Below are 15,850 nucleotides of genomic sequence, written 5' to 3'. Positions count from 1 at the left end.
TGGAACGCTGACATTTTAAACCGGTGAAAAATTATTACTTTTTAAAGATTATTTTAGGAGAGAGTGTGAGTGAGGGAAGGTGGAGAGGAAGAGGGAGAGAGAGAATACTCAAACAGAATCCCACTGAGTACAGTGCCTGAGCAGGGCTTGATCCCAGGACCCTGAGGTCATGATCTGAGTCAAAACGAAGTATTGGTCACTAAACCTCCCAAGCTACCCAGATACCCCCAAAAAGGATAAATTATTATTAAATGGTGCCAAGATCATTGGTTAATTCTTTTTTTTAATTTTATTGGATTTCGATTTGCCAACATATAGTATGACACCCAGTGCTCATCTCATCAAATGCCCCCATCAGTGCCCATCATCCAGTCACAACTCTTAACTCTGGGAAACGAACAATGGGTAGTGGAAGGGGAGGTGGGTGGTGGCATCATTGGTTAATTCTTTAGAACTTTTCCTTATGTCATTTATCAATATGTATGTTGAGTGGATTGAATAATTTAATGTGAAGCATGATACCAGGAAAATACACCATTATTTTTAGAATCTGGTGATAGTTTTTTAAGAAGCATAACAAATACAAAACCCATAAAGGAAAGATGATGGCCTCTTCTTTTTTTAAATTATTTTTTTATTGGAGTTCAATTTGCCAACATATAGCATATCACCCAGTGCTCATCCCATCAAGTGCCCCCCTCAGTGCCCATCACCCAGTCACTCCAACCCCCCACCTCCCTTTCCACTACCCCTTGTTCGTTCCCCAGAGTTAGGAGTCTCTCACATTCTGTCTTTCTCACTGATATTTCTGATGGCCTCTTCTTAACCGAATTGGAAACAATGTAATATGGTGGCCCTAGAAAACAAAGTACCCCAAACATTAGCTTAAACAGGTGGATTGTCTCACTGTTATGAGGGGCTGCATGTCCAGATCAAGGTGTTGGCAGGGCTGCTTCCTTCTGAGGGCCATGAGGGAGGATCTGTTCCAAGTCTCTCTCCCCACTTCTGGGGGTTTGCGGGAAATTAGCAGCGTTCCTTGGCTTGTAAACGCATCACTCCCATCCCAGCCTCATCACATGCCATTCTACCTGTGTTCCTGTCTGTGTCCAGATTTCTCCTTTTTGCCAGGAGGCCAGTATTAATGCCCATTTTACTCCAGTATGACTTTGTCTAAACTAATTACATCATTGCAACCCTACTTCCAAATAAAATCACATTTTGAGGTACTTGGGGTTAGGACCTTAACATCTTTTGAGGGATACAATTCTACAACAGTTTCCTTGCATAAATTTAAATGGGGAATAACTAACAAGGGAAGAAGTTATAATATATGAAATTAACAGTTTATATCCTCAAGTATCTAAATAGCTCTTACATATCAATATGAAGACAAACCCTTCCAGTCAAAGTAAACAAAGGACGCAAATCATAAATTCATGTTCACAAATATATAAGACTATAAACCAATAGAGAAAAAATCTGTTATACTAGTCACCAGTAGATATTCATTAACCAATACTATTTTATTGCAAATCAAGTTGGTTCAGATGTGTATGAATATGTGTGTCCACTGTTGGCAGTAGTGCGGAGTATGAGGATTGTCCTCATGATGTTGGCACATATAATTTGGTAGTCTTTCAGAAGAGCAATTTATAAAACCACAAATATATGTAAGCCCTTTGGTTTATATCTGGTGTTATCCTAAAGAAGCTGTTGATTACCCAGAGATATCAGTACAAGGATATTCCCCAATAGCTCTTTTTTTCCTACTTAAAAATAAAATTTTTAAGTAATTAGAGATTGATAGGAAGTTGCTAAGATAGTACAGAGTTGACCTTTCCCCACTGTTTGCATCTTAACATAGTTCTAGTACATTACTGAGATGAAGAAGTTGACATGGACACGTGTGCAGAGTTCCTTGTCATGCGATCACATGTAGATTTGTGTGGTCATCACTATGGTCAAGAATCGGAATTGTTTCTCCGCAGCCCTTTATAGTCACAGCACCCTTCTCCCAACCTGAATACCCGGCAACCACTTGTCTATTTTCCACCTTTACGGTTTTGTCATCTGAGAGGGGCTTAGTGTTACTAAGGATAATGTCCTTGAGTTCCATTCAGGTGGTTTGTTATGTGTATCAGTAGATCCTTGTTTATATAGCTTAGTAGAACTCCATTCCATGGTATGGATATACCACAGTTTGTTTAACCATTCACATATTGAAGGGTATTTTGGTTGTTTCCTGTTTGGGACTATCACAAATAAAGCTGTTATGAAAATTTGTGTACAGGATTTTGTGTAGTTATAAGTTTTCATTTTTCTCTGACATAAATGCCTGGGAGTGAGATAGCTGAGCAGTATGGTATTTTAGCTTTAAAAAAAAAAACCACCAGAAAATTTTGTCAGTTCCCCCCAGCAATTTTTTACATAACCAGTTTTTCCACATCCTTGACAGTATTTAGTATTGTCACTATTTTTAATTTTAGCTGTTTTATTGAGTTAGCACTAATATCTCATATTGTTTCCTGAAGACTAATGTTGTTGGGAATCTTTTCATGTGCTTATTTGCCCTTCACATATCCTCTTCTGAGAAGTATTCATTCATATCTTGTCCCATTTCTAATAGGATTGTTTTTCTATTTTTGATTCTTGAGAGTTCTTTATACATTCTATGCATGAGTCCTTTGTCAGGTGGTTTGTAAACATTTTCTACTAGTCCATAGCTTGTCTTTTCATTTCCCATCCCAACATGGTTCATTTAAAAAAATTTTAGGGATCCCTGGGTGGCGCAGCGGTTTGGCGCCTGCCTTTGGCCCAGGGCGCGATCCTGGAGACCCGGGATCGAATCCCACATCGGGCTCCTGGTGCATGGAGCCTGCTTCTCCCTCTGCCTGTGTCTCTGCCTCTCTCTCTCTCTCCCTCTGTGTGACTATCATAAATAAATAAAAATTAAAAAAAAATAAAATAAAAAAATTTTAAATTGCGATAAAGTACACATAATATGAAATTTACCATCTTAACCATCTGAGAGCATTCAGTTAACTGGCATTAAGTATATTCACATTCTTGGACAAATGTCACCACCATCCATGCAAAGACTGTTGGTTTTGGAAAACTAAATATTCTTCCTATCAAACAATGATTTCTCACTCTCCCTGCCTCAGCCCCTGGCAACCACCATTCTAATCTCTGTTACTATGATTTTGGCAAGTAACCTCTGATATAAGTGGAATAATACAGTATTTGTCCTTTTTTTAATATAAGTTTATTTTTTATTGGTGCTCAATTTGCCAACATGTACAATAACACCCAGTGCTTCAATGTGATTCATCATATCAGCAAGAGAAAAACCAAGAACCATATGATCCTCTCATTAGATGCAGAGATAGCATTTGACAAAATACAGCATCCATTCCTGATCAAAACTCTTCAGAGTGTAGGGATAGAGGGAACTTTCCTCGACATCTTAAAAGCCATCTACGAAAAGCCCACAGCAAATATCATTCTCAATGGGGAAGCACTGGGAGCCTTTCCCCTAAGATCAGGAACAAGACAGGGATGTCCACTCTCACCACTGCTATTCAACATAGTACTGGAAGTCCTAGCCTCAGCAATCAGACAACAAAAAGACATTAAAGGCATTCAAATTGGCAAAGAAGAAGTCAAACTCTCCCTCTTCGCCGATGACATGATACTCTACGTAGAAAACCCAAAAGCCTCCACCCCAAGATTGCTAGAACTCATACAGCAATTTGACAGTGTGGCAGGATACAAAATCAATGCCCAGAAATCAGTGGCATTTCTATGCACTAACAATGAGACTGAAGAAAGAGAAATTAAGGAGTCAATCCCATTTACAATTGCACCCAAAAGCATAAGATACCTAGGAATAGACCTAACCAACGAGGTAAAGGATCTATACCCTAAAAACTATAGAACACTTCTTTTTTTTTCAATTTAATTTTATCAACATAATTTATTTTTTTTAATAAATTAATTTTTATTGGTGTTCAATTTACCAACATACAGAATAACACCCAGTGCTCATCCCGTCAAGTGTCCCCCTCCGTGCCCGTCACCCATTCACCCCCACCCCCCGCCCTCCTCCCCTTTCACCACCCCTAGTTCATTTCCCAGAGTTAGAAGTTTTTATGTTCTGTCTCCCTTTCTGATATCTCCCACACATTTCTTCTCCCTTCCCTTATATTCCCCTTCACTATTATTCATATTCCCCAAATGAGTGAGAACATACACTGTTTGTCCTTCTCCGATTGACTTACTTCACTCAGCATAATACCCTCCAGTTCCATCCACGTTGAAGCAAATGGTGGGTATTTGTTGTTTCTAATGGCTGAGTAATATTCCATTGTATACATAAACCACATCTTCTTTATCCATTCATCTTTCGATGGGCACCAAGGCTCCTTCCACAGTTTGGCTATTGTGGACATGGCTGCTAGAAACATCGGGGTGCAGGTGCCCCGGCGTTTCATTGCATCTGAATCTTCGGGGTAAATCCCTAACAGTGCAATTGCTGGGTCGTAGGGCAGGTCTATTTTTAATTCTTCGAGGAACCTCCACACAGTTTTCCAGAGTGGCTGCACCAGTTCACATTCCCACCAACAGTGTAAGAGTGTTCCCTTTTCTCCGCATCCTCTCCAACATTTGTTGTTTCCTGCCTTATTAATTTTCCCCATTCTCACTGGTGTGAGGTGGTATCTCATTGTGGTTTTGATTTGTATTTCCCTGATGGCAAGTGATGCAGAGCATTTTCTCATGTGCCTGTTGGCCATGTCTATGTCTTCCTCTGTGAGATTTCTCTTCATGTCCTTTGCCCATTTCATGATTGGATTGTTTGTTTCTTTGCTGTTGAGTTTAATAAGTTCTTTATAGATTTTGGAAACTAGCCCTTTATCTGATATGTTATTTGCAAATATCTTCTCCCATTCTGTAGGTTGTCTTTGAGTTTTGTTGACTGTGTCCTTTGCTGTGCAAAAGCTTCTTATCTTGATGAAGTCCCAATAGTTCATTTTTGCTTTTGTTTCTTTTGTTTTCGTGGATGTATCTTGCAAGAAGTTACTGTGGCCAAGTTCAAAAAGGGTTTTGCCTGTGTTCTCCTCTAGGATTTTGATGGAGTCTTGTCTCACATTTAAATTTTCATCCATTTTGAGTTTATCTTTGTGTATGGTGCAAGAGAGTGGTCTAGTTTCATTCTTCTGCATGTGGATGTCCAGTTTTCCCAACACCATTTATTGAAGAGACTGTCTTTCTTCCGGTGGATAGTCTTTCCTGCTTTGTCGAATATTAGTTGACCATGAAGTTGAGGGTCCACCTCTGGGTTCTCTATTCTGTTCCATTGATCTGTATGTCTGTTTTTGTGCCAGTACCACACTGTCTTGATGACCACAGCTTTGTAGTACAACCTGAAATTTGGCATTGTGATGCCCCCAGATATGGTTTTCTTTTAAAATTCCCCTGGCTATCCGGGGTCTTTTCTGATTCCACACAAATCTTAAAATAATTTGTTCTACTCTCTGAAGAAAGTCCATGGTATTTTGATAGGGATTGCATTAAACGTGTAAATTGCCCTGGGTAACATTGACATTTTCACAATATTAATTCTGCCAATCCATTGGCATGGAATATTTTTCCATATTTTTGTGTCTTCCTCAATTTCTTTCAGAAGTGTTCTATACTTTTTAGGGTATAGATCCTTTACCTCGTTGGTTAGGTTTATTCCTAGGTATCTTATACTTTAGAGTGCCATTGTAAATGGGATTGACTCCTTAATTTCTCTTTCTTCAGTCTCATTGTTAGTGTATAGAAATGCCACTGATTTCTGGGCATTGATTTTGTATCCTGCCACACTGCCAAATTGCTGTATGAGTTCTAGCAATCTTGGGGTGGAGTCATTTTGGTTATCTATGTAGAGTATCACGTCATTGACGAAAAGAGAGTTTGACTTCTTCTTTGCCAATTTGAATGCCTTTAATGTCTTTTTGTTGTCTGATTGCTGAGGCTAGGACTTCCAGTACTATGTTGAATAGCAGTGGTGAGAGTGGACATCCCTGTCTTGTTCCTGATCTTAGGGGAAAGGCTCCCAGTGCTTCCCCTTTGAGAATGATATTTGCTGTGGGATTTCGTAGATGGCTTTTAAGATGTTGACGAATGTTCCCTCTATCCCTACGCTCTGAAGAGTTTTGATCAGGAATGGATGCTGTATTTTGTCAAATGCTTTCTCTGCATCTAATGAGAGGATCATATGGTTCTTGGTTTTTCTCTTGCTGATATGATGAATCACATTGATTGTTTTACGAGTGTTGAACCAGCCTTGTGTCCCGGGGATAAATCCTACTTGGTCATGGTGAATAATTTTCTTAATGTGTTGTTGGATCCTATTGGTTAGTATCTTGTTGAGAATTTTTGCATCCATGTTCATCAGGGATATTGGTCTGTAATTCTCCTTTTTGGTGGGGTCTTTGTCTGGTTTTGGAATTAAGGTGATGCTGGCCTCATAGAACGAATTTGGAAGTACTCCATCTCTTTCTATCTTTCCAAACAGCTTTAGTAGACTATGTATGGTTTCTTCTTTAAACGTTTGATAGAATTCCCCAGGGAAGCCATCTGGCCCTGGACTCTTGTGTGTTGGGAGGTTTTTGATGACTGCTTCAATTTCCTCCCTGGTTATTGGCCTGTTCAGGTTTTCTATTTCTTCCTGTTCCAGTTTTGGTAGTTTGTGGCTTTCCAGGAATGCATCCATTTCTTCTAGATTGCCTAATTTATTGGCTTATAGGTGTTCATAATATGTTTTTAAAATGGTTTGTATTTCCTTGGTGGTGGTAGTATCTCTCCTTTCTCATTCATGATTTTATTAATTTGAGTCTTCTCTCTCTTCATTTTAATAAGGCTGGCTAATGGTTTATCTATCTTATTAATTCTTTCAAAGAACGAACTCCTGGTTTTGTTGATCTGTTCCACAGTTCTTCTGGTCTCGATTTCATTGAGTTCTGCTCAAATCTTAATTAACTCTCTTCTTCTGCTGGGTGTAGGATCTATTTGCTGTTTTTTCTCTTGCTTCTTTAGGTGTATGGTTAGCTTTTGTATTTGAGTTCTTTCCATTTTTTTGGATGGCTGCTTGTATTGCGATGTATTTCCCCCTCAGGACTGCTTTTGCTGTATCCCAAGTATTTTGAACGGTTGTATCTTCATTCTCATTAGTTTCCATGAATCTTTTTAATTCTTCCTTAATTTCCTGGTTGACCCTTTCATCTTTTAGCAAGATGGTCCTTAACCTCCATGTGTTTGAAGTCCTTCCAAACTTCTTGTGATTTAGTCCTAATTTCAAGGCATTATGGTCTGAGAATATGCAGGGGACGATCCCAATCTTTTGGTATCGGTTCAGACCCGATTTGTGCCCCAGTATGTGGTCTATTCTGGAGAAAGTTCCATGTGCACTTGAGAAGAATGTGTATTCAGTTGAGTTTGGAAGTGAAGTTCTTTAGATATCTGTGAAATCCATCAGGTCCTGTGTATCATTTAAAGTTCTTGTTTCTTTGAGATGTTGTGTTTAGAAGACCTATCGAGTCTAAAAAGTGCCAGATTGAAGTCACCAAGTATAAGTGTCTTATTATCTAAGTATTTCTTCACTTTGGTTATTAATTGATTGACATATTTGGCAGCTCCCACATTCGGGGCATATATATTGAGGACTGTTAAGTCCTCTTGTTGGATAGATCCTTTATGTATGATATAGTGTCCCTCTTCATCTCTCACTACAGTCTTCGGGGTAAATTTTAGTTTATCTGATATGAGAATGGCTACCCCTGCTTTCTTTTGAGGACCATTTGTATGGTAAATGGTTCTCCAACCTTTTATTTTCAGGCTGTAGGTGTCCTTCTGTCTAAAATGAGTCTCTTGTAGACAGGAAATATATGGGTCCTGCTTTTTTATCCAGTCTGAAACCCTGTACCTTTTGATGGGGTCATTAAGCCCGTTCACGTTCAGAGTTACTATTGAAAGATATGAGTTTAGTGTCATCATGATACCTATTCAGTCCCTGTTTTTGTGGATTGTTCCATTGGACTTCTTCTTAAAGAAGAATTTTAAGAGTCCCCCTTAAAATTTCTTGCAGAGCTGGTTTGGAGGTCATGTATTCTTTCAGTTCCTGCCTGTCTTGGAAGCTCTGTGTCTCTCCTTCTATTCTGAATGAGAGCCTTGCTGGATAAAGTATTCTTGGATGCATGTTCTCATTTAGGACCCTGAATATATCCTGCCAGTCCTTTCTGGCCTGCCAGGTCTCTGTGGAGAGGTCTGCTGTTAATCCAGTATTTGTCCCCATAAAAGTGAAGATTTCTTATCTCTTGCTGCTTTAAGGATCTTCTCTTTATCTTTGGAATTTGCAAGCTTAGCTATTAAATGTCGAGGTGTTGTGCGGTTTTTATTTATTTTAGGGGTGGGGGAAATCTCTATTTCCTGGATCTGAATGCCTGTTTCCATTCCTAGATTAGGAATGTTTTCAGCTATGATTTGTTCAAATACATATTCTGGACCTCTGTCCCTTTCGGTGCCCTCAGGAACCCCAGTTAAACGTAGATTTTTCTTCCTCACGCTGTCATTTTTTTCCTGTTAATCTATCCTCATGATCTTTTAATTGTTTGTCTCTTTTTTCCTCAGTTTCCCTCTTTGCCATCAACTTGTCTTCTATGTCACTGACTCGTTCTTCTACCTTGTTAACCCTCTTCGTTAGGACCTCTAGTTTGGATTGCATCTCATTCAATTGATTTTTAATTTCTGCCTGATTAGATCTAAATTCTGCCATCATGAAGTCTCTTGAGTCCTTTATGCTTTTTTCTAGAGCCACCAGTAGCTGTATAATAGTGCTTCTGAATTGGCTTTCTGACATTGAATTGTAATCCAAATTTTGTACCTCTGTGGGAGAGAGAACTGTTTCTGATTCTTTGTTTTGAGGTGAGGTTTTCCTTCTGGTCATTTTGGTCAGTGCAGAATGGTCAAAAACACGTTGTATTGGGAAAAGGAGAAAAAGAGAGAAGAGAAAGTAGAAAAGAAAAAGAAAAAGAGAAAAGAAAAGAAAAAAGAAAAAAGGGTGGGGGGAAGTAAACAAATCAAAAAACAGAAGACAAGGGGGTGTATCCTCTGATTCTGTATACTCTCAATCCCTTGTCTTCCCCTGGGACTTTCCAGTGTTGCTTGGTCAATAATTTGTTTTTCCCCTGTCTAGCTGGTCTTCTGGGGGATTGGCCTGCTGTGCTGATTTTCAGGTGTTAGCACTTGGGGAAGGTTCTCAGCCCCCTGCCTGGTGCAGGGCTCAGTGAAACATGTTTAAGCTATGTATCCGGTGAGGCCACTGTGAGGCTCAGTAGGGGTTGTTTACCCCGTGAGGCCCCAGGAGGAGCAACCCCAGTGGCGGGGCCAGCTCTGCAGCCCTGGAGTCAGCTCCCGCAGTAGCTCCAGAGCTCTCGGTCTGCAGGGCCTGGAGGCTCCGGGGCGCGGCCGCTGATCTGCTCAGCTCGGGGCAGGAGCATCCTTGCTGTCCTGGGCCCTCCTGGCCTCTGCCTGTCCCGGGGGAGGCCGGATCCTGGGCCGTGTCCGGCGCCCTGTGCTCCAGGGCCTGCGCTGTTGGATTCGCGCTCGTGCTCCCGCCCCGCAGCCCCCTTCGCGGAGCCGCCGCCCGAGCCCCTCCGAGCTGCTCCGGGTCCCGCCGTGCGCGCTGCAGCCCTTAGGGAGCTCGGAGCACTCCCCCGGGGCGCAGGTGTCTGTTAGTGTCCCCGGGAGCCCGAGGGCATCCCCGCCCTCCTGGGTCCTGCTCTAACTCCCTGCGGGCCCCTTGCCGCCCGGGAAGGTTGGTGCAGCTCCTGCTCCTCCGGGACGGGGCTCTCCTGTCCTGGGGACACTCGCCCTGGCCTCAGCCCGGCTCCTCGCGGGGCCCCTCCCCCTCGGAGGCCTTTTGTTTCTTTATTTCGTTTTCCCCGCCTTCCTACCTTGATGGAAGCGTGAACTCTTCTCACTGTAGCATTCGCTGGTCTCTCTTTAAATCTCAGGCCGAATTCATAGATTTTCAGGATGATTTGAAGTTTATCTAGGTAATTTGGTGGGGACAGGTGACTTGGGGACCCTACTCTTCTGCCATCTTGCCCCTCCTCTCCAGTCTTTGTCCTTTTGTGAGTGTATTATTTTGCTTAGCATAGTGTGATCAAGTTTACTGACATTTTAGCATGTCAGAATTTACTTTCTTATTAACACTAATATTCCATTGTGTGTATAGAGCACTGTTTGTTTATCCATTCATTCTTTAGTACACACTAGAGTTGTTTCCACCATTTGGGTATTGCAAATAATACTGCTATGAAAATGCGTATGTAGCTACATCTTAACATCCCTGCATTCAGTTCCAGGTACAATTTCTAGATCATGTGGTAATTCTATTTTTAATTTTTTGAGGAACCACAATACTAATTTCTGTAGGGGCTGCACAATTTTAGATTACCAACAATGGTGCACAGGAGTTCCAAATTCCCCACATTATTTCCAGCACTTGTTACTTTCTGTTTCTTTGATAGTGAACATCCTAATGGGTGTGAGGTGGTACCTATTGTATTTCTGATATACATTTACCTGGTAAATTAGTTATGTTGAGCATCTTTTCATGTGCTTTTTAGCCATTCTGTGTTGGAGTAATGTCTATTCAAGTCCTTTGCATATTTTTAATTGGGTTGTTTGTTTTTGTTGGAGTTTGTTCTTTATATATTCTGGATATTAATCCCTTATCAGATCTGTGATTTGCAGATATTATCATGCATTCTGTAGGTTGCCCTTATACCCTGCTGATGGTATCCTTTGATGCAGAGAAGTTTTTAATTTTGATGTAGTCCAGTTTGTTTATTTTTACTTTTATTTTCTGTGCTTTTGGTATCATATCCAAGAAATCATTGCCAGATCTAATGTCATAAAGCTTTTCTCCTATGTTTTCTTTTTTTTAAATTTTTTTTATTTATTTTTATTTATTTATGATAGTCACAGAGGGAGAGAGAGAGAGGCAGAGACACAGGCAGAGGGAGAAGCAGGCTCCATGCACCAGGAGCCCGACGTGGGATTCGATCCCGGGTCTCCAGGATCGCGTCCTGGGCCAAAGGCAGGCACCAAACCCCTGCACCACCCAGGGATCCCTCCTATGTTTTTCTAGAAGGCTTTTGTAGTTTCAACTCTTATGTGTCGGCCTTTGATCCATTTTGAATTCATTTCTAGGTGTGATATTGGGTCCCACTTGATTCTTTTGCATGTGGATATGCAATTTTCTCCAGCATGATTTGGTGAAAAGTTTGTCTTTTTCCCATTGAATACTTGTGGCATCCTTGTTGAATATCTTTCAACCATATATGTGAAGGTTTATTACTAGGCTCTCTAGTCTATTCTATTGATCTACATGTCTGTTTTTATGTTAGTGCCACACTGTTTTGATTACTGTAACTTTGTAATACGTTTTAAAATCATGGCATGTAAAACCTCCCACTTTTTCTTTCCTTTTTTTGTGATTATTTTGGTTATTTGGGGTTCCTTGAAATCATACAAATTTTTTCTTATGATTTTATTTCTTTATTCATGAGAGACACAGAGAAAGAGGCAGAGACATAGGCAGAGGGAGAAGCAGGCTCCCTGTGGGGAACCTGATGTGGGACTCGATCCCAGTACTCCCAGATCATGACCTGAGCCAAAGGGAAATGCTCAACCACTGAGCCACCCAGGTGCCCCTGATAATGCATTTTTTTTCCCATTTTTATTTTTTTTTATTTTTTTTAATAAATTAATTTGTATTGGTGTTCAATTTACCAACATACAGAATAACACCCAGTGCTCATCCCGTCAAGTGTCCCCCTCAGTGCCCGTCACCCATTACCCCCACGCCCCGCCCTCCTCCCCTTCCACCACCCCTAGTTTGTTTCCCAGAGTTATGAGTCTTTATGTTCTGTCTCCCTTTCTGATATTTCCCACACACTTCTTCTCCCTTCCCTTATATTCTCTTTCACTATTAAAAAAGATTTTATTTATTTATTCATGAGAGACACACACACACAGAGGAGGAGGGGGCAGAGACACAGGCAGAGGGAGAAGCAGGCTCCATGCAGCGAGCCCGATGTGGGACTTGATCCTGGGTCTCCAGGATCACACCCTGGGCTGAAGGCAGCGCTAAACCACTAAGCCACTGGGGCTGCCCCTTATATGCATTTTTAAGTGGATTATTCTCTTTTGCAAAAAAATACCATTGTGATTTTGATAGAGATTGATAATAATGTCCATCTTTCATTTCTAGTTTTGAGTCTTTTCTTTTTCCTAGTCAGTGTAGTTAAAGATTTGTGAATTTTGTAGATCTTTCCAAAGAACCAAATCCTGATTTCATTTTCTCCTTTTTCTATTCTTTCTTTCTTTCTTTCTTTCTTTCTTTCTTTCTTTCTTTCTTTTTTCTTTTCTTTTCTTTTCTTTCTTTCTGTGTATATTTTTCTTTCTTTTTGTGTATTTTTCTTTCTTTCTTTCTTTCTTTCTTTCTTCTTTCTTTCTTTCTTTCTTTCTTTCTTTCTTTCTTTCTTTCTATATTTTTTATTGGAGTTCAATTTGCCAACATATAGTATAACATCCAGTGCTCATCCCGTCAAGTGCCCCCCTCAGTGCCCGTCACCAGTCACCCCATCCGCCACCCACCTCCCTTTCCACTACCCCTTGTCGTTTCCCAGAGTTAGGAGTCTCTCATGTTTTCTCACCCTCTCTACTTTTTCTCACTCATTTTCTTTCCTTTCCCCTATAATCCCTTTCACTACTTTTTTATATTCCCTGTATGAGTGAAACCGTATGATGATTGTCCTTCTCCGATTCACTTACTTCACCAAGCATAATACCCTCCAGTTCCATCCACATTGAAGCAAATGGTGGGTATTTGTCATTTCTAATGGCTGAGTAATATTCCATTGTATATATAGACCACATCTTCCTTATCCATTCATATGTCGATGGACACCGAGGCTCCTTCCACAGTTTGGCTATTGTGGACATTGCTGCTATGAATATTGGAGAGCAGGTGAACTGGCATTTCACTGCATCTTTATCTTTGGGGTAAATCCCCAGCAGTGCAATTGCTGGGTCATAGGGCAGTTCTAGTTTTACCTCTTTGAGGAACCTCCACACAGTTTTCCAGGGTGGCTGCACCAGTTCACATTCCTACCAACAGTGCAAGAGGGTTCCCCTTTCTCCACATCCTCTCCAACATTTGTGGTTTCTTGCCTTGTTAATTTTCCCCATTCTCACTGGTGTGAGGTGGTATCTCATTGTGGTTTTGATTTGTATTTCCCTGATGGCCAGTGATGCAGAGCATTTTCTCATGTGTTTGTTGGCCATGTGTATGTCTTCTTTGGTGAAATTTCTGTTCATGTCTTTTGCCCATTTCATGATTGGACTGTTTGTTTCTTTGCTGTTGAATTTAAGAATTTTCTCTTTATCTTTGAAATTTGCAATTTTCACTATTAAGTGTCGAGGTGAGGTGTTGAACATTTTTAATTGATTTTTTGGGGGGTCCTCTATCTGTTGGGTCTGAATATCTGTTTCCTTCCCCATATTAGGGAGGTTCTCAGCTATGACTTATTCAAATATACTTTGTGGTTCTCTCTCTCTCTCTCTCATCCTCTTCTGGAATCCCAATTAGATGTATAGTTTTCCTTCTCAAGCTATCATTTATTTCCCTAAGGCTTTCCTCATGGGCTCTTAATTGTTTTTCTCTTTTTTCCTCAGCTTCCTTACTTGCCATCAAATTGTCTTCTATGTCACTCACTCTTCCACCTAATTAACCCTAGCAGTTATAAAGCATCCAGTTTGGATTGAATCTCAGTTAAAGTATCTTTAAGCCTGATTAGGTTTCAGTTCTGCAGTAACAGAGTCTCTAGAGTCCTTTATGCCACCAGTATCTTTATAGTCGTACTTCTGAATTGAATTTCTGACATTGTATTTGAATCCACATACAGTAACTCTGTGACAGAGAGTATTGGTTCTGGTTTTCTCTTTTGTGGTGAATTCTTCCTTCTAGTCATTTTGTCCAGTGTAGAGTGACTGTATGAGCGGGCTGAGTCAAAAATATTAACCACGTCCTATGTAAAATACACCCTAGAGAACTCCGAAGAAGTCAGAGGCCAGAAAATAAAGGAAAAAAGAAGAACAGAGCAAAATAAAACAAAAGGACCACTAGAGGTGGAACATACTGATGGGATTTGAGCCAGAGTTCAATGAACAGTTTATTGACCAAGTTGTGGACAGGGTTATGGGAAACCATCAAGATCCAGTGAAGCACCCAGGACTGGCAACAACAGGAAGTGATGATTAGTCTAGGCCTAAAGGGGCAAGAGGATGGGTGGGAGTGGGGATGGTTCTCAGAACCCTGGAGAGCTGAACCTACAACCTGTCAGTTGTAGGAGAGGGCCATCTGGCTGGAGCTGAAGGTCTGTGTGAAGGAACACAGCCACGGGGCAGTGGGAAGTTCACAGAGATACACCTACCCCATTCTCACCTTTGCTGTCCTGCTGGGGCCTTTCCATGACTCCCATTGGTCAGAACCAACCAGAAACAACAAGGCAAGGGAGCTAGCTTGTATATGCAGCTCTATGTGTCAGCCTTCCAGGCACAATCCAGACCCAGGGAAGTACCTGGAGGGTACCTTTCATCATCACAGTCTGAATCGATGAAAACAGCCTGTTTGATGCAGCCAGTAAGGAAAGATTTAGAAAACCTAAAACTTTGATAGGATCCCATAGGATTTCACGTAGAACCCCTATGCCTGTTAAACATTAAAAGACATTTTAAAATGTTCAAGTGTATGTGATCTAAATGCACATTTGGGAAGGGCCTCCCCAACCTCTTCTGCTGAGATGAATCTAAGTTGATCACTCTAATAGATGCCCCAACTTTCACTGATTTTCTCTTTGCATTCTTAGCAAAAAGCCACCAAGCCTGTGCTTAGGCTGGCTGACTTTGTTTGTTTGTTTGTTTTAAAGATTTTATTTATTTATTCATGAGAGACAGAGGCAGAGACACAGGCAGAGGGAGAAGCAGGCTCCCTGCAGGGAGCCCGATGCAGGACTCGATCCTAGGACCCCCGGATTATGACTTGAGTCAAAGGCAGATGCTCAACTACTGAGCCACCCAGGTGCCCCTAGACTGGCTTTGTTGCTCCAGCTCTTACCCTAACATCTCTGGGACTGCCATTCCAGGGTAGAGCTGTGTCCATCTCCTTGATTGAGACCTGGCCCCTGGGTCTCCTCCCTGTGGTTTATCCTACTGGCCTGGTCTTCACTATCTTGCCCTGCTTCCTTCTCTGCCTCTTACTGGCTTAATAAGTTCCCCACAGTCCTAGAAAATGGACCATCTAATGATGTTCACACCAAATCCCACCAGCATCCTGGACTATCTCAGCATCCACATAGATAACTCACCCCAAACCCAAGCCTCCCAATTTTTGGACAGCTTCCTCTCCAGTGATGTTCACCTCCATTCCACTTCAGCTGCCCAGGCCCCTTGCCTGGTCTTGAAATACTTACACATGCTCCAAAATCCTATTACTTAACATCCCACCTCTTCTCATGGCTCCCTTCCCTCTAGTGCTCTTCCTCCCTCATCTCTATGAGGTCTGCTAGCTCCCCAGCCCTCCCCTCCTCCTCCTGCACCTCTTAGCAACACTCCCTTTCCTGTTTAGCCTCAACTTGGAAATATCACATCTTGAGAAGGAATGCCTTTCTGATACATACTCAGGGGTCATGGGCCAGTAGCACCCCTTAACTGAAGAGTACTAGAGTTGGAGTTG

The 15,850-nt window shown here is 41.4% G+C and overlaps 1 protein-coding gene across 6 annotated transcripts in view; it reads left to right on the top strand.

Annotated features, from left to right (window-relative positions):
- The window catches only part of SLC41A3 (solute carrier family 41 member 3), a 94,847-nt gene that overhangs the window by 48,067 nt on the left and 30,930 nt on the right, over positions 1-15,850 (top strand). The gene's annotated exons all lie outside the window — the stretch shown is intronic.

Source organism: Nyctereutes procyonoides, unplaced genomic scaffold, assembly GCF_905146905.1.
Source record: "Nyctereutes procyonoides isolate TBG_1078 unplaced genomic scaffold, NYPRO_anot_genome, whole genome shotgun sequence".
In the NCBI taxonomy this organism is placed as follows: domain Eukaryota; kingdom Metazoa; phylum Chordata; class Mammalia; order Carnivora; family Canidae; genus Nyctereutes; species Nyctereutes procyonoides.
The sequence above is the reverse complement of the archived record's forward strand: the minus strand, read 5'-3'. Positions and strand labels throughout refer to the sequence as shown.